Genomic DNA, 18,156 nt, shown 5'->3' with positions numbered 1-18,156 from the left:
CTCCCCCATTATCAACATCCCCCATCAGAGGGTACATTGTGACAGCTGATGATCTTACGGAGACACATCATCATCACCAAAGACCATCATTTACATTAGGGTTCGCTCTTGGTGTTGCACATTCTATGGATTTTGACAAATGTATAACGACATGGATCCAGCATTAGAGTATCATGCAGAGTTTCACCATCCTAAGCATCCTCTGTGCTCTGCTTATTCCTCCCTCCCTCCGCTCTAGCCCCCGGAAACCACTGATCTTTTTACTGTCACTAGTTTTGCCTTTTTCAGAATGCCATATAGTTGGAGGCATATGGTATGTAGCCTTTTCAGATTAATTGCTTTCACTTAGTAATATGCATTTCAGTTTCCTCCATATATTTTCAGGCTTGATAGCTCATTTCTTTTTAGTGCTGAATGATATCCCACTGTCTAGATGAGCCACATTCTATTTATTCATTCACCCCCTAAAAGACATCTTAGTTGCTTCCAAGTTTTGGCAATTACGTGCGAAGCTGCTACAAACATCTGCATGCAGGTTTTCGTGTGGACATTCGTTTTCAATCCTTTGGGTAAACACCAAGGAGCACAGTTGCTGGGTAGTGTGGCGTATTAGTTCATTTTCACACCGCTATAAATACCTGAGATTGGGTAATTTATTAATAAAAATGAAAAAGGCTTAATTGGCTCACAGTTCTGCAGGCTGTTCAGAAAGCACAGCAGCTTCTGCTGGGGAGACCTCAGGAAACTTTTACTCAATTTTGCTGGCAAAGGGAGAGCCAGCATTTCACATGGCCAGAGCAAGAGGAAGGGGGGTGCCACACTGTTTTAAACAATCAGATCTCATGAGAACTCACTATCACGACAACAGCACCAAAGGGGGTTGGTGTTAAACCACAAGAAATTGCCTCCATGATCCAGTCACCTCCCACCTGGCCCCAGCATTGGGGATTACATTTCAACATGAGATTTTGGTGGGGACACAGATCCAAACCATATCATATGGTAAAAGTATGTCCAGTTTTGTAAGAAACTGCCACACTGTCTTCCAACATAGCTGTACTATTTTGCATTCTCACCAGCTGATATGGTTTGGCTCTGTGTCCCCACCCAAGTCTCATCTCCAATTGTAATCCCCACCTGTCAGGGGAGGGACCAGCTGGTTGGTGATTGGATTATGGGAGCGGTTTACCCCACGCTGTTCTCGTGATGATGAGTGAATTCTCACGAGATCTGATGGTTTTAAAGTGTGGCTCTTCCTCATTCTCCCACACACTCCCTCCTGCTGCCTTGTGAAAAAGGTGTCTGCTTTCCCTTCGCCTTCCGCCATGATTGTTAAGTTTTCTGAGGCCTCCTAGCCACACTTCCTGGTAAGCCTGCAGAACTGTGAGTCAATTAAACCTCTTTCCTTTGTAATTACCCAGTCTCAGGTGGTATTCTATTTATTTATTTATTTGAGACAGAGTTTCACTCTGTTGCCCAGGTTAGAGTGCAGTGGCATGATCTCTGCTCACTGCAACCTCCGCCTCCCAGGTTCAAGCAATTCTGCCTCAGCCTCCCAATTAGCTGGGCTTACAGGTGCCTACCATCATGCTCAGCTAATTTTTTGTATTTTTAGTAGAGACGGGGGTTTCACTATGTTGGCCAGGCTGGTCTCGAACTCCTGACCTCAAGTGATCCACCTGCCTTGGCCTCCCAACGTGGTGGGATTACAGGTGTGAGCCACTGCGCCCCAGGTGATATTCTTTATAGTGTGAGAACAGACTAATACACCAGCAACGAATGAGAGTTCCTTTTGCTCCACACATCCTCTCCAGAATTTGGTGTTGCCAGCCAGTGTTTTGGATTTTGGCCATTCTAATAGTGACATCTCATTAGACTTTAGTTTGCAAGTGTCTGATGACTTATGATGTTGAGCATTTTTATATGCTTATTTGCCATCTGTGTGTCTCCTTTGGTGAGGTATCTGTTCAGGTCTTTTGCCCGTTAAAAAAAATTGTATTGTTTCTTTATTAAATTTTAAGAGTTCTTTGTATATTTTGGATAACAGTCCTTTATCAGACATGTCTTTCGTAAATATTTTCTCCCAGCCTGTGGCTTGTCTTCTCATTCTTGTGATGATAGGTGATTTTAAATTTCTTCTTCTTGATTATCTCATTTTAATAATTGTTTTGCAATACGTGTGCATCACTTGGTTATTGATTTTTAATCTTTTTAAAAAGAATCTAAAAGTTGAGCTCAAAGCAGAAAAGGGAAGCTTTATATGTATGCCATTTAATAATATTTACACTAGCCCTGTGAGGCAAAAATATACCACTCTCGTGTGTGTGTGTATATATGTGTGGGCACATGTTCATGCATGCACAGGTGCAGAAAACCAGAGTCTAGAGAGGAAAAGTACCTGGGTCCCCGTCACACAGCTTGGAAGGGCCACTGGTAGATTTGAACGTGGCCCTGTCTGACTCTAGAACTTGCGGTACTTGTTTTACACAGAAGCGCACTCACAGAGGAGATATGGCTCTGCTGGCCCCTCTGTGGCAGAAGCTGCCCCTTTTAGGACTCTGTGTCCACCACGACCAGCTTGGCATTGTCTTGCCTCTTGCATCTCATCACTTTCTTCTCAGCTCTAACTCCTAGAAATGATTCCGGATTCTTTGCAGTGACCAGCCCAGCTTCAAATCACTGATGACTGTCTCCAGGGCAAAAGGGGAAGCTCGGTGGGGTATGGGAGAAGCAGACAGGAATGGCCAGCACACAAAATAGGCCAGGAAGCCCCTCCTCTCCTTGCTCAGGGCAGTTCTCCCTGCTATTTCTGCCAACAGCCGGGCTAGCCCGGCCTGCAGCAGGCAAACCTGCTCATCACCTTGCTCATGGCCTTGAGCTGAGCTTAATGTGCCTCACCTGAGACCTTAGCTGCGCTAGCCAGATACTGTGACTTAGCAGACAATGTTCTTGCCTGAAACCTCTCTAAAGCTCTAGCCCAGGGCTGGTCCCTAGCAGCCCCCGAATGCATGTCACATGCACGACACCCGGTGATTGGCTGGCCTCACAGATGCTTCCTCACCTCCTTCCATGGGTGCCACGTTATCACTGTTGCATCGTTGCTTTCTTGTTGCCACCCTTTCGTGCATTTATTGAACAGAAACGTATGGAGCACCTGCTATATGCCAGGCACAATTCTAGACTCCAAAGGTTCAATGGTGAACAAGAAAGTCCAAAACATTCCTTCTTTCATGGAACTTACTTTCCAATAGAAGAAGATAGACTTTAAGCAAAATAAATTTGTATCTTACATAAAGCTGCATATGAAACCCTGATCAGTGCCACAAAGGAAGAGAAATGGGAAAGAACAGGGCATGAGGTGTGTGGGAGGTTTGCAATTTTAAATAAGTAGTTCCTTTAAATAAGTATTTTTTTTGTACTGTTACCCAATAAAGCTACTTTTAAGCCTTCTTCAAAGTTAATCATATGTCAGCCTTTTACAAGCAGAATCACCTGACGCTTTTTGTTTGTTTTCCCTTTAGGTTTTTGTCCCTCTCTTAAAGTGAATGGTCACAGAGCCATGAACAGGTGGAAGATGCAGGTGGAGGCATCTTCCTTGTCACCGTTGGTATGTCTGGTTGAAACCTGCAACAAGGTATGTTTGGTGTTCTTGGTTGGGTAGGAGGCTGCAGCTGCAGCTTGGAGTTAAACAGGGGGCCTCAGGCCACCAAGGACAGAGCCATGTGGAAACCCTGTGCCCTGGAGCCTCCTGTCTGCAGTCTCTGTGTCCTCCTGCTGGGTCACCGGCCCTGGGCAGCAGCCTGCGGCACCGTAGGGGGCTCCACCCACAGACCCCGCCTGCTCCTCACCATGCACCTTTGCCTCCAGCCACGTTCTGCATGGGCCTTCTTGTTCCTCCACGTGGCAGTGCGGCTGCCGCCTGGGATTCCGGGCTGTGTCCCTTCCCTATCTGTGCTGGGACAGCATCCTTGCACAACCTGACTTTGCAGCCAAGTCCTTTAACTAGTCATTCTGTTTTTTCCTTTCTGTGGCCAGTGCCTGGCTATTGAGCAGTCTCCCCCTGTGCCCCCCGTCCTGAACTCACCCCAGCTGTCCCTCCCCAGACCTCAGCAGAGCCCTCTCCTAAAGTCCCATGGTCTGAGCTTAACACCTCCCAGTGGCTTCCCAGTGCTCAGAGACTCAGGCGTCACCCAAGGTGCTCAGCGACAGGAGCGTTGCTGACTCTGCACGCCCCACACACCACTCAAAGGCCACTCATGTAATAACAAAGGTCGGAGTCCAGCTCCAGAACCTCAAATGCAAACCCCAGCTCTGCTGATTTCTAACCAGGCAGCAGTGGGCAAAGAATTCAGCTTGTCTGTGTCTCCTCATCTTAGAACTTTAACACTGGTGTCCTTTTCCCCTAGGGAAATGGATGGAATCATTGAGGTAACGCAGGCATAGCACTGAGAGGTGGACCTGCCACATAAGCGCTTGCGACTGTGACTAAAGCACAAAGTGGAAAGGGATTTGGCAGACAGTCAGGGTGGCCAGGTTCTCTGGCATTGCCACTTCCTGGCTGTGTGATCTTGGGCAAGTCTCTTGACCTCTCTGAACCTCACATTCTTCTGGAAAGTGGAGATGTGGGTCTTGGTGAGTTTTGAGAATCAAAAGAGCAGATGGAGGCTATAAACTGCTCTACAAGTGCTAAAGCATGGTGCAAATGACGCTGTATGTCTTGAAATATATCAACTGTAGACAGTATTGATATTTTACATTTAAAATAAAATAAAATGAGATATTCAGTTTCTTTGTCACATGTCAAGTGCCCCATAGCCGCATGTGGCCTGTGACCATCACGTTGAAAGAGCACACCCAGCACCTACTCATTCATTCACCACACATTCCTAGGGCAGGGAGTCTGTCCCAGTGTCAGCCACAGTGCCCTGGGGACACAGAGAGCCACCGTTCTGTCCTAGGACAACATTATGCTGGTCCCTTCCCTCCCCCACCAGTCACCTCCCTTCCCTGTGCCTCAGTCTTCCCTCCCACTCTGTAAAATGCGCAAAAGGGGGTAGAGTTTGTTAACGATCCCACTCAGCATGGCTCGTGAAAGAGAAATCACACAGTCTTCGGGGTTAGGCTGAGCTAGGTTTGAATCTCGGTTCCTTGCATAAGTCACAAACTGTCTCTGAGTCTCGGTTTCCCCACTTGGCCTGGCAGGATTGCAGAGAGGATTGCAGGAGGTAGCTTTTGTGGCACCATCAGCACAGCAAACCACCAGTCCTGTGTTTAATGCCTGTAGAGCGAGGCGAGGGTTGAATGGAGGCAGAAGGAACACGTGAGGTCCCCACAAAGAAGAGAGAGACTGGGAGGGAGAGGCAGGGGCGGCTCTGTTGCTGCAGGCTGAGCTGCTGCAGGGGTGCACGTGGCGGGTGGCACGTTCCCTCCACCCACTGGGCTCTGCATCTGGCAAGAGGTGGGGCACAGCTCGGACAGCTTAGCTCACGTGTTGCTGAGTCACCTCTGGGCCTTGAGGGATTCCTGGGAGGGGTGTGAGGCGCTGCACGTCTCCATGTGGGAGGAAGATGGGAGGTGGCTTCCAGCCTCAGCCCTCCCTTGCCTTCAGCCTTCCCACTGCCCTCCCCTTCTCCAGCCTGGAACAGTGGCCTTGGGATTGTGCCAGGCAGTGACAAGCACCCATGGCCTGGGCAAGCCCCGACGGGGAAAAGACCCTGGTTTCCCAGGTCCCAGCTAAGGGCCCACTTGGGGTTTAGGAGTTGAACCCAGACCCTGCCCCAGCCCTCCTGGAGCCCAGCTCAGTGGAGGAGACAGGCCTATAATTCTACCCCAAGGTGCATGGATGTTAGGCTCCAGGCCCTGCCACCAGCAACAGTAACCCTGGGTGGGACTCTGCTCTCTGAGCCACAGCTTGCAGGTCTGAAAAATGGATGCGAACACCTGCTCTGCCCAGTCTCTTCTGGACCTGAGGGCATGTGCTATGCAGATGGCAGGGCCTCCGTGAAGTCAGAAGCTGAGGCTCAGAGGAGGCTGACTGCAGCGGGCCAGCCTGGAGCAAGGAGGGCACCAGATTCTCACTGGGGAGAAGCCTGGCTTTGCCATGCAGAGGATTTGGACGATGGAGGACTTGGGACCTCATTTAATACCCCCGGCTTAGTTTGCTTCTCCCTCTTAAGGCAAAGTGTGTGCTGTAGGTGAGGAGAGGATGGCTGTGAGCAGCAGGGGCTTCCTGGGTGCCCAGGTGGCCTCCCCCTTACATGGCAGGTGCCTGGGTAATCTGTGGAGTCATATGGTTTCTCACCTGGCTACTGTGTGTCTCCTGTCTAGATTGTCAGCTGCCTAAGGGCAGGGCCCTTGAGGCCCCGTTTGCAGCTGTACCCCCAATTCCTGAGCCCTCAGGAAATGCTTGTTGAATGAATAAAAGGGAGTGAATAGCAAAAGGCATGCTGAGAGTAGGTACACCCCCACCTCGTTGCCCCAGGAGGTCTTGTGTTTCCATAGGGGCAGTAACAAGGGTTGCTGTGAGACCCCAGCTGGGCACCAGATCCTGAGGAGGTGAGTGAGAGCAGAAGGTGGGTGAGAGCAGAAGGAGAGTGAGAGCGGAAGGTGGGTGAGAGCAGACGGTGAGTGAGAGCAGAAGGTGAGTGAGCGCAGAGGTGAGTGAGGGATCGGAAGTTTCTAGCAGCCCAAAAGCACTGAAAAAAAGAAGAGACTCATGTTTTCTCCCCAGGAGGCCCCAAGGAGTAACTGTGACATCGGGCGGAGGTGGGGGGCAGTGCCGGTGAAGGACCCACCCCTGCCTGCAGAGCAGGACACTGGGCCAGCTGAAAGCAGTCAGAGCTGAGGAAGGGCATGGCAGACAGGCTTGGGTCTGGCTACATGACTCTGCCTGTGCTCTGCACCTCACCACGTGGGCCTCAGTTTCCTCCTCTGTCAAATGAGTGAAGATTGAGATGAATGAATATTATTACGGCACAGAGAAGACAGCTAGTTGGGTTCAAATGGCAGAGTTTTGCTGCCATGAATTATCCCTGCAATAACTGCTGTTTAATTGAGGAATGACTCACCCAGAGAGAAAAATGCACAGAGTGTGTACATCTTAAGTGGATGTACATCTTAAGAGTGAGAATTTTTTACATATGTATACATCATGAAGCCACCACTGAAGTCAAGACAGAGAACATTCCCCGGCTTCACAGACTCCTGGTGCCCCTTCCTGGTAAATATCCAGCCCTTCTCTGAGAAGCAACCCCAGCCTCTCTTTCCATGAGCTTGTTTTGCCTGATCTTGAACTTCCTACGAAAGGAACCCCACAATGCCTCTGTGTCTTTGTGACTTCTGCCTTCTTTTTCGCCAGCCCATCTCCTACCCCCCGTTTCTTTGGTAAAGGGGCTTTGTTTGCCTTTGGGTCCTGTCCCTCCTTCACACTCAGTCCATCTAGTTTGGGGGACTCACTCTGTCCCCCAGCCCCACCTCCAGAGATGCACACGTGAGCCAGCCTGGTTCATGAGCTTCCCACAGCTGCTGTAACAAATTGCCACAAAATTAGCAGCTTACAATACCACCAGTGTATTTTTTTCTTTGTTTATTTTTTTTTTGAAATGAGTCTTGCTCTGTAACCCAGGCTGAAGTGCAATGGTGCCATCCCGGCTCACTGCAACCTCCGCCTCCCAGGTTCAAGCGATTCTCCTGCCTCAGCCTCCTGAGTAGCTGGGATTACAGGTGCGTCAACAGTGTATTTTCTTAGAGCTCCAGACATCAGAAGTTTCAAATGGGTTTTGCTGGATCAAGAGGTGTCAGCAAGGCCAAACTCCCTCTTGGAAGCTCTAGGAGAGAATCATTTCTTTGCCCTTCCCAGCTTCTAGAGGCTGCTTGCATTCCTTGGTAAAGCCGTTTCCTCCATCTTCAAACCATGGCTCAAACTATGCTTCCAAGGCCACCTCTTCTCTCTCAACTTCCCCTGATAAGGACTATTGTGATTATACCAGGGCCACCCAGACAAATGGGGAGAACGTCTCCATCTCAGGATCCTTAATTTAAATCTATCTGTAAAGCCTCTTTTGCCATAGAAGGTAACACATTCCCAGGTTTCAGGGATTAGCATGTGGACACAGGAGAAGGGGATGATGGTGCGTAGACATTATTTAGCCAACGAGTGCATCTGGCCATGGCGAACATTCCATTCCCTGGTCATTGTGACTGACTCTAATTGGACCATGACCCAAACCAGTCCAGTGAGAGTTGCCCAGAGAGCTTTTGCTGAAACTCTATAGGAAATGGTAACTGGGTAGGATACAAGCCTGAAGCTGCTGCGAGACCGAAACTTAATCATTGCTTGGGAAGTTTGCCTGACACTGAAGACAACATAAAGGAGAGCAGAGCCATGGCACATGGACATGGATACATGCATGAGCACGCGTGTGCACACACAGGCACACACATGCACGCACACACATGCACACACACACGTACACGCACACACACACACACACACACACATGCTATTCTGATGACAATGTCTAAATATCTGAATCCAGCCCTGCCCGAAGCTCGCAGCCCCTTCAGAATTTTGGGCCACATGAGCCAGAGTATTTTCCTTGTGTCTTAAGTCCATTTGAGTTGAGTTTCTGACACTTGGAATAGAAAGAGACCTTAGAAACACATACCTATGATTCTGTTTCCCCAAAGACTCTGGAATTCAAAATGAGAACTTCTCAGACTGTGGCACTAGCCACATCATCTCTGATGCTCAGAACTTTCTGCCATGCAGTTTTAGGCTCCCTGGTTTGTGGATTTCTCCCCTGCACTCCCCATTGCCAGAGCTCCTTCCTGCTCCACAGGTCACAGGATCACCCAACAAATCCCATCAGTTACACAAGTCCCGGCAAGAGGAGCTGCACATCCTGGGCTGCATTCACACATCTCTGAGCTGTCACCATGCTGCTCACAGGAAAAGAGCTACCATTTTCCTAGCTCCCTCCCACCTTGTACCCCAAACTCTGCTTCCATCATTTCATTTAACCCTGATAAGTTCCCTGTGGCTTGGGAATTACTAGTCCTGTTTCGTGGTGGAAGAAATAGAGGCTCGAAAGATCCTAGTAGCCTGCTCACTGTCACACAGCCAGCTGGTGCCAAAGCCAGCCTCAGAATCTGGGCCCACAGCTAGGCTGCCCATCACAGTGTGGTACCAGACCCTAGGCAGGTGCAGGTTTCCACCAGCAAAGAGCCTACTGGAAACAGCTTCTCCATGGCCGACTTGCATCAGCCACACAAGAGCCTCTCTGTGGGCCTGGAACAGGGGCACCTGGAAACAAGGCCCTGGGAAGCCAGAGCTGAGCTGGAGAAAGACCTGCCCGGGGAGGCACATTTGAACCTCAGTCAACCCTGTTTTCACTGTGCATTTTATATGCATTAAGCTTCCTCCTTCCTTTCTGCTCTTCCTCTTTCTTCTCCTCTTTCTCCTTTCTCCCTCTTCCTCCTCTTCCTTTCTCTCTTTTCCTCCTTCCTCCTCCTCCTGCTTCCTCTTCTCTTCTCTCCTCCCTCTCCCGAACTTTCCTAGGCTATGGCAATCCCCTGCCCCTCTCCCTCAGCATGTTCCCCTCCTGCCTATGCCCCCAACCTGTGGTTTGGAAACTGTCAGCCTCAACCTAGTTGTGTCTAGGAAAAGTCTGGCTAATAGACACAAAAATGGTTTTTAAAATATTTTAAAGTGAGGACAGCCCGCTAGGGAGATGAGGCAGAAACCTGAATGACTGTGACCCAGGGCAGAGCGTGATAAGGTCCGGAAGATAACAGATTTGCCTCTCAAGTCAAGGTCTTGGACTTTGGGCAGCTCCACATCAGGGGAATGGAGACATAAACGGGTAATTAATGGTAGTTTTCCAAAAGGCCATAATAGAGCCATGTGCAAGGTCTGCAGGAGCTGAGGGGAAACCTAAAACTCTGCTAGGGCCTACGGGAAGCCCTCTCAGGGAGGACCCTGTGAACTGGGGCCTGCAGGAAATGCTGGAGCTTGAACAGCCAGGAAGGACACTCCAGGAGCAGCACCATGGGATGCATGGATATGTCTGGAAATGGCCCAGGCACCATGTCTGTGGAACTGAGAGGCTTGGACTTCATACTTTTTGCTGCTCCATACTTTCCGGGTGGCCCTGGACGCACTACCTCTGTGTCTATACAACTGGGGAGGATAATAGCCCCCTCAAAGCTACTGCTGTAATAAGCGCATGGGGGCTGAGGGTGAGGCGTGCGCGCATGCAGGTGAACGTGTGGCCACAAGGGTGTCTACATTTTCAGTGGGACCAGTTGTCTCCCTGCAAAGGAGCAAGTTGCTAATACCAGGGCCTCCTGGGCTATGGGATGCCAGCAGAGATACCCTATAATGTCAGAACTTTCCAGAGCTCTCAGACCTCTTCATGTCTTAAGGAATGACGACAGTTAGCATTTATTGAGCACTTCCAGTATAGAGGGAACTTTGCGTGCCTTATCTCTGACCCTCACAGTAACTCTGAATTCTCACTTTGTAGATGAGGCACAGAGATAAGCTATGTGTCCCAGGTTGCACAGCTGGCGAGAGACAGAGCTGGGAGTGGAAGCCAGCCCTGTCTTTGCCTGGCACCCAGGGGCACTCAGCGAATGCTTGCAGACTGATTGGCAGTGAATAAACAAGGAGGTAGACACCGAATTCGGGCATTAGACCCTATGAGGATGGAGACTGGAGGTTGGCTGGTCCCGATTCTCCCTGACCATCTCTATCTTTCCACGGTCGATCCTTGATTACCTTTAGTGATGGGAGACTCAGTCTGGAAACCTGCTTCCAGGCCTGGTGGGACCTGAGGGACCTTGAGGGAGGTCCCTTTCCTTTCGCATCTGAGGCACTGTGGTGAAGATCACTCCAGCTATCGGGCCCTGCCCTGCTGGAATCTGGGTGTGAGCAAACATGTTATTGTGGGCAGGGTACCTACGGCCGAGGTTATCAAGTCAGCAGCCTGCTTTGGCCCTGGAAAGTGGGTCATGGGAGGAAGGAGAAAGTGCCTTTTGTTTCCTTGCAGGTAGGGTGGAGCAGGGAGGGGAGGGTGCAAAGTGCTGAGAGGCGGGTGCAGGGCGCTCATGTGCAGTGTGAGGGGCAGGCAGAGGGGCCTCCGCTGGGTGCTCAGGTGGCCAAAGGCTTGGGGTTGGGGGATGGTTCAGGGAAAGATGCCACTGTCTCTGCCTGGCATGGAAACTTCTATAAGCTCCCTGCTATAGGGAGGAGGCCAACTTCCTCACCTCTCTTCCTCTCCTTCTGCTCCTTCCCTTCTTACTTTCTCACTCTGGCAAAACCAAAATTCTGTGCCTCTTTACCCCCACACCACAGGCATGGGGCTTCCTGTTCCCACTCCAGCTGTTGGGCTGCCTGGGACTGGCTGTCCCCTCCCCTTCTGCCCCTGGTTAGTCCTCCTCTGTCCGCCACTTCCTCCAGGAAGGAACCCGGGCCTCCTCTGAGCCTCCCCATCCCCTTGGGCCTCCATCTGTCAGAACTTTGGCTCCCTGCAACTGAACTAAAGTGTGTGTGATGTCTCCCTCCCTGCAGGCTGCATCTCTTTTCCTAGGGGCGGGGCTGGGCTGCCCCAGTTCTCTCTGAATGTCCAGTCCCTAGCCAGTGCTAGGGAACTACTGCCAAAGTAACCCATGGACACAGAGAGCAGGGGGCCTCCATGGCTCCCACTGGGGAAGTGGTCCCTTCACCACAGGGACCAAGACACACGTGTCCAAGAACCGTGGAGTCTCCTTGCAGACTGTGGGAACTGGCCTCAGCTGGCCCATATGGCATGAGGAGAAAACCAGCAGGGGAATCACTGAGTTAAGGGAGCCTGTGCCAGTTTCCTGGGTTTTCCCGGCAGTGCTGTGTTTCTTGTTTAAGGCTAGAGTTTAAGGCCCAACAGCTGTGAAGTGGGAGGAAGTTGAAACCAGCTTGGCAGAGGAGATTCTACATTGCCATGGGGCAGGGGGAAGCCTCATGATGAGGACCCCTTGGACTCAAATCTTGCCCATTTGCCTGTGGCTGCTGGGCAGAATGGGACCCAGGGGACATTGCTGAACATATGGCATCAAGGAAGTTGTACTTTATGCAGCAGTTAATTTATAACTGGTTATGTCGAAGTCTTGTGTAATCAAAATTACCCTTGGGAAGCTTGTAAGGTGCCCATGCCATGCAGCTGGGGGAAACCATGCCATGCAGGGATTGCCCATGTCTGTTCTTATTGCCTCATGACTACCTCTCTGGGCCAGGCTGCCATCTTCCCATGCCTAGGGTACTGCAATCGCCTCATACTTTGAGTCTTCCTGCCTCTTCTCTTTTGTCTATTTCCTGATTGTAGCATGGAAATTCCCATATGCCAGAAATCGTCTCCATCTGGTACAAACTGGGTCAGCTGGTTACTCTACACCACATCTTCTCAGGGTTAAAACCAAGTCCTTTCGTAGCCCCTAAGACCCCAAATGCACTGATGCCATCAATGCCCCATGGCCAACCTAGACCCTCTCCAACCTCACCTCCATACCTTTGGCCTCACATCTTCTGCTCCAGCCCCACTGGACTCCCTGCTGGTCCTCGGTTATGCCAAGTATGTTTCTGACTCAGGGCTTTTTGCACCTGCTATTCCCTTTGCCAAGAATTTTATTATTTTTTGAGATGGAGTCTCACTCTCTTGCCCAGGCTGGAGTGCAGTGGTGCAGTCTTGGCTCACTGCAACCTCTGCCTGCTGGGTTCAAGCGATTCTCCTGCCTCAGCCTCCCACGTAGTTGGAACTACAGGTGCATACCACCACACCCAGCTAATTTTTTTTTTTTTTTGGTTCTTGTATTTTTTTAGTAGAGATGGGATTTCACCATGTTGGCCAGGCTGGTCTTGAAATCCTGACCTCAAGTGATCCACCCACTTTGGCCTCCCAAAGTGCTGGGAATACAGGCATGAGCCACCATGCCCAGCCCACCTAGAATTCTTTCCTCCCACAATTATCCATATTGCTATCTCCCTTACTTTTTTCTGGCCTTGCTTTATGTGCACCTTTATCAGTGAGGCCTCCCCTATATAAAAGAGTGCCCCTCTGTGTGAAGGATAGTTTCCAACAATGGCTGCCTCCAACACCTTCCCTCTTTGTATGTGCATGCCACTCCTTATAGCAAAAGGCAGCAAGATTTTTCCCACTCTTTGACTCTGGGCTGGATTTTGACTCCGCCCACCAGTACATGTGGTGGAAATAACACTGTACCTGCCCATGTCTCACATTGACAGCTTTTCCTTCCTCCCTCTTGAAATCCAGCTGCCATGTAAGAAATCTGCCACTCCTGAGACCACCATGCTTTGAGGAAGCCCTAGCTAGCCTGGTGGAGAAGCCACTTGAAAAGAGATGCCCAAGAACCCCCAACTGTTCTAGCCATCTCAGGTTAGGTGCCAGAAATGTGAGAGGAGATGCCCACTCGGTTGGTGTAGCACCAGCAGGCTCCACATGGAGCAGAAGAACCACTCAGCTGAGCCCAGCCCAGACGACAGAATTTCAAAAAAATAATAAATTGGTGTTGTTTTAAATGATTACATTTGGGTTTTGTTATGTGGCAATTGATAACTGAAACCTCCCTTCAACCTGACTCACCAGATCTCCCTTAGTCTGCTTTATTTTTCTTCTGAACTAACTTCCAACTAACAAGCTGTTTAGTTCCTTATTTCTTGTGTTGCCTGGCTCCCCCTGTTAGAATGTGTGCTCCCTAAGGACAGGGTCTTTGCCACTTCGTTCCCCCATAACTGTTCAATGGCTCTTCACAGTTATACACAATACATACCAAAAACGGTTTATGCCACATTTTATCAAAACACACTTGGCTAAATCCTGGAGCAGCACTGGTGTTGTGAAAGGTCCCACACCATGTGAGCACTTGGAAACTTAGGGAACAGGCTCTTGTCTCCTTTTCACACCCACTGGGGGCACACTCTCATGGAGGGAAGGAAGAGCAAGCAAAACCACCCACATAATTCAAATGGCAAGTGTGGATTATTTTCTCTCCTTTTCTTCTATAGAGCAGGTGTTGTTTAGGTTATTTTAATGCATGTACACTGTGTCTTCACTCTACATATGCAGATGAAAATATAGATAAAAACTTTATATGCCCAGACATTGTACCCATCCAGCCTTCTTCCTTGGAGATTTCCTTTGCTCCCAGCTTCCCTGGGTTCTTCAGTGGTAATTGTCTCCCAGGCCTGCTGGGAGGGCCAAGCTTGATGTTGATGATAGAACTGGAGCTCCCCAATCACATGCATCACACGGCAGCTTGTTAAAAATGCAGCTGCCCAGGGCCTACCCCCTAAACATTCCAGTTTTGTATTTCTGGGGTGGAGCCTGGGAATCTGAATTTTGGACACACATTCTAGGTGCTGTTTCAGAGCAGTAGACTTTGGGAGGCTGGGTGTTCTCTCATGAACTCTAAATGTGCTAGGCGATGCTTGCATTCATTTTCTAGAGCTGCTGTAACAAACTACTACAAACTGTGTGGCTTAAAACTGCAGAAATGTATTCTCTCACAGTTCTGGAGGCTAGAAGTTTAGAAATCAATTTCACTGTGCCAAAATCAAGATGGCTTCAGGGCTGTGCTCCCTGCAGAGGGTCTAGGGCAGAATCTATTCCTGGCCTCTTGCAGCTTCTTGTGGCTGCTGGCACTTTATGGCATGTGGCCGCATCACTCTGATCCCCATATCTGTGGTCACATTGCCTTTTCTTCTCTGCCAAATCCCCTTTGCATTATAAGGACACTTATGATGACAATTAGGGCTCACTTGAATAATCCAGAGTGATTCTCCATCACAAAATTCTTAGCTTGGCCACATCTGCAAAATCCCTTTTGCCATATAAAGTATCATTCACATGTTTAAGGGCTTAAGACCCAGATGATCTTGGGGGCCATTACTTGGCCTAACACAACCCTTTTCCCCATTCCTCAGGAAGAACAATGGCGCAGAGAAGCTAAGTGACTTTCCCAAGGCCACACAGCTATTCAGAGACCCAGTTTGAATTCACCTTCATCTACACCACAATCAATTCAAATGTGACTGAATTTATAACCCCAAGGTATTTTTGTGCAAGATTTCAAAGATTATGCAAGCTGTGTATAGCAATGGAATAATTCACAATAAAGGCTGATAAAATTAAGGCATTATCAGAAAATAAATTTTCATTTTCAATAAAAGAATATGGACACCAAAAGTAATTACCCACCCACCCTCAAACAAAAATAATCATCATTACAAAGGGACTAATGCTTCCTACCCTTGGACAAAGTGAAGGATCACATTCAGACCAGTGTGCATGTAGCTGACTCTTGAGAAAGAGATGACTATCTCCAGGGTTCACGCTTCACCCAATTCTTGCAGAGCCATGTGAAGTTAGAGCTAATTTCAGTAATCACCCCATCTTAATAATAAGATGTCCTACAATCTTCAGCAGTGACTCAGAGAAGCAGCCCAAAAAATAATAATAATAGTAATAAAAATAAAAAGAGAAAGAAAAAAAGCAGAAAGCTTATATACTAGCACCACTGACTGCCCACCCCAATCAGCTCTACCTTCAAGAAAGTAAAAAAAGGTTAGATAGCCCCCTCCATAATACTGAAGAAGGCTAAGGATTTCTGTGCCCACTTAAGACCATCCATGGTATTCATTTTAACTTGATTTTGTCTACATAAAAATGCTGAGAGACAGATGTGTTGGTGGCATGCATGGTTTTCTGACCCTGGCAGTCTCTAGGGCATATGGTAGCTAACTTGAGCATGTATCTTCTATGTTCCAGAACCTACTATAATATCTCATAAAAGCTACAATGGTTTTAGCTATAAGAAACAGCATATACATACAACAACCAGACTAAATGATGAAGGGAATTTGTTGGTGTAAGATCTGAAAATCTTGGCAGTTAGAAAGGGCTTCAGGAAAGGCTTGATTCAGCATCTCCATGGCTATCAACAAGGCCCAGTTTCTTCCATGTCTCCATCCTTCCCTCCACTGTGTTGGCTTCATCCACAGGCTCATTCCCCTCTGATCACAAAGTGGCTGCCAGCTGCAATCTGGGCTGCATTCTTCATCTTTCACATCCAGTGGGGGTGAAGCATCGTCCTCATCTGGGGTAATATCCGAGGTTCGTTCCCTCGTGCCAAGGAAATCAAGGATGTGGACACACAAGGAGTGAGGTTAAGAGCAGAGGTTTAATAGGTGAAAGAAAGAGAAAAGCTCTCTCTCCTGCAGAGAGAGAGGGGCTCCTGAGTGGGTCTTCCAGTCTGTGGCAAAGTGCAGGAGGTTTTACAGATGAGCTTGAGGAGATGGTGTCTGATTTACATAGGATACAAAGGATTGGTTGGAGCAGGTATGCCATTTGCATAGTGAGGGAAGAACTGGTTTGGACTAGGTGTGCCGTTTGCATAGCTTGCGAGGAAGCTGGCTGCCCCACCCTAATCTTTTATTATGCAGTTGGGTTCTCTACCTGGCTGATGCCATGTTGCCTGCTTCTTCACTGTGCATGTGGAGCCTGAGGGGAATGTTTCAAGGAAGAGGGGACAAGCAAGTCAGCATCTGGAGAAATGGGTATGTGAACAGGGATGCAGGGAATTGAAGAATGATTCTGTCTTATCCCAATAAAGGGTCATTTGGGGTATTAACCTATAAACACAGACTATTAAATGGATGCATATACATACATGAATAAATACAGAAAACCCACTATAATTAAGGGCATACAACCTTTGTAGAGGGAAGTTAAATTACAGCTCCAGATAACCACCAAAGAATATCTTTTGTTTCCCCCCTTCTTTTTGACATTGCTGTTTAAACCTATCTTCCTTCCCCTCCCACTACAGAGAAACTTGCTGTGGATTGCATCTTCACAGGACACTTGGTGATCAATTATCAAAGAGTTGACACCTGAGGGCCAGTAGCATGGAGGCTCCATTTCAGAGGCAGTGTGGCAAGCACTTGTGGATGCTGAGTGTTTACGTCAGGCCCAGTTTTTGTGCACCCAATACTCAACGTTTCAATGCATACCTTTGCACACCTCCTGTTCACTATGGCTCAACTTTCAGCTCACTGGCCAATAGCCGAAACCTAATACTTTAAGGGAAAATAACTAAACCTGGGCAATGAGTGGGGGCTTTACAAAATTCCTGACGCTTCAACCCTACCACAAACAAATTAAATCGGTTTTTCCGGCAAAAAGCCTGGAACATCAGTATTAAGAGCCTCCCCTATCTTCATCCTCATCCCTCCAGTGATTCTGCTGAAAAGTTAGAATTGAGAATAATGGATATAATTCTAGAAGGTTTGCAGAGAATTTTGATGGGGTAAAATGATTGTCCACAAGGAAATATCTGTATCTCTTCATAAACAAAGGAGAGAGGCAAGGCGATGGAGTAGGAATCTTAGAGAGAATGGCTACACAAAACTTACTCTAAAAGAATGAAGTAAAAGAGGATAGATTGCATTCATTAAGTGGCTGGGGTTCAGCTGAATACAAGACTGCCAAGAATAAAGATGACACATCCCAACCTCTATTGCAGCCAGCTGAGGCCACAGGATGGTTTTAGTCTGTGGTTTGTGAGCAGAAGTGAGGTGCACAGCTTCCAGGGTGAGCCCTAAAAGGGAAGGGATGTCCTCTTCACACTCCTTTCCTGTTTCTCTCCTCACAGAGGCAGCACTGTGTCGCATGGCTCCAGAGAGCACCACTCTCCTTGTGTTCTATGCAACATGCCCACGAGTTATGCATTGCAGCACCTGGCCGTAAATCATCACCAACCCTATGGATGAAGCAACACCCCAGGGAGGGTGGAGAAGTACAGGGGAAGGAGCCAGGGCCCCCATGAAACAAACATTTCTTCCAGGAATTTCCCAAGCCCAGACCATTGCATGAAAAGAGAAATAAAATACTCTTTTGTTTCCATCACATTGTTTTTGGTCTCAGTTGGAGCAGCAGACCCTATATTGCAACAAACAGACTCAATCACCCTCATTATTAGGAAAGTCAGCTCTGCAGCAATTCTTCCCTTAAACACCACAGGGTGTTTTGGGCGTTAAAGGAAAAACCTTAGAAAAACTAAATGTAACAGAATTTAATTGAGTGAAAAATGGTTCTTGAATTGGGC

The 18,156-nt window shown here is 48.5% G+C and overlaps 1 long non-coding RNA gene across 1 annotated transcript; it reads left to right on the top strand.

The window, feature by feature from the left end:
• The first annotated feature begins 1,283 nt into the window (after positions 1 to 1,283).
• On the top strand, positions 1,284 to 17,942 carry LOC129524227 (uncharacterized). Its single transcript, XR_008667966.2, has 3 exons — positions 1,284 to 1,367; positions 3,522 to 3,634; positions 17,704 to 17,942. It is a non-coding gene; the product is annotated as an uncharacterized lncRNA (long non-coding RNA).
• Positions 17,943 to 18,156: the final 214 nt, after the last annotated feature.

This window comes from Gorilla gorilla, chromosome 7 (assembly GCF_029281585.2).
Source record: "Gorilla gorilla gorilla isolate KB3781 chromosome 7, NHGRI_mGorGor1-v2.1_pri, whole genome shotgun sequence".
NCBI lineage: Eukaryota > Metazoa > Chordata > Mammalia > Primates > Hominidae > Gorilla > Gorilla gorilla.
This window is presented reverse-complemented; position numbering and strand designations above follow the sequence as displayed.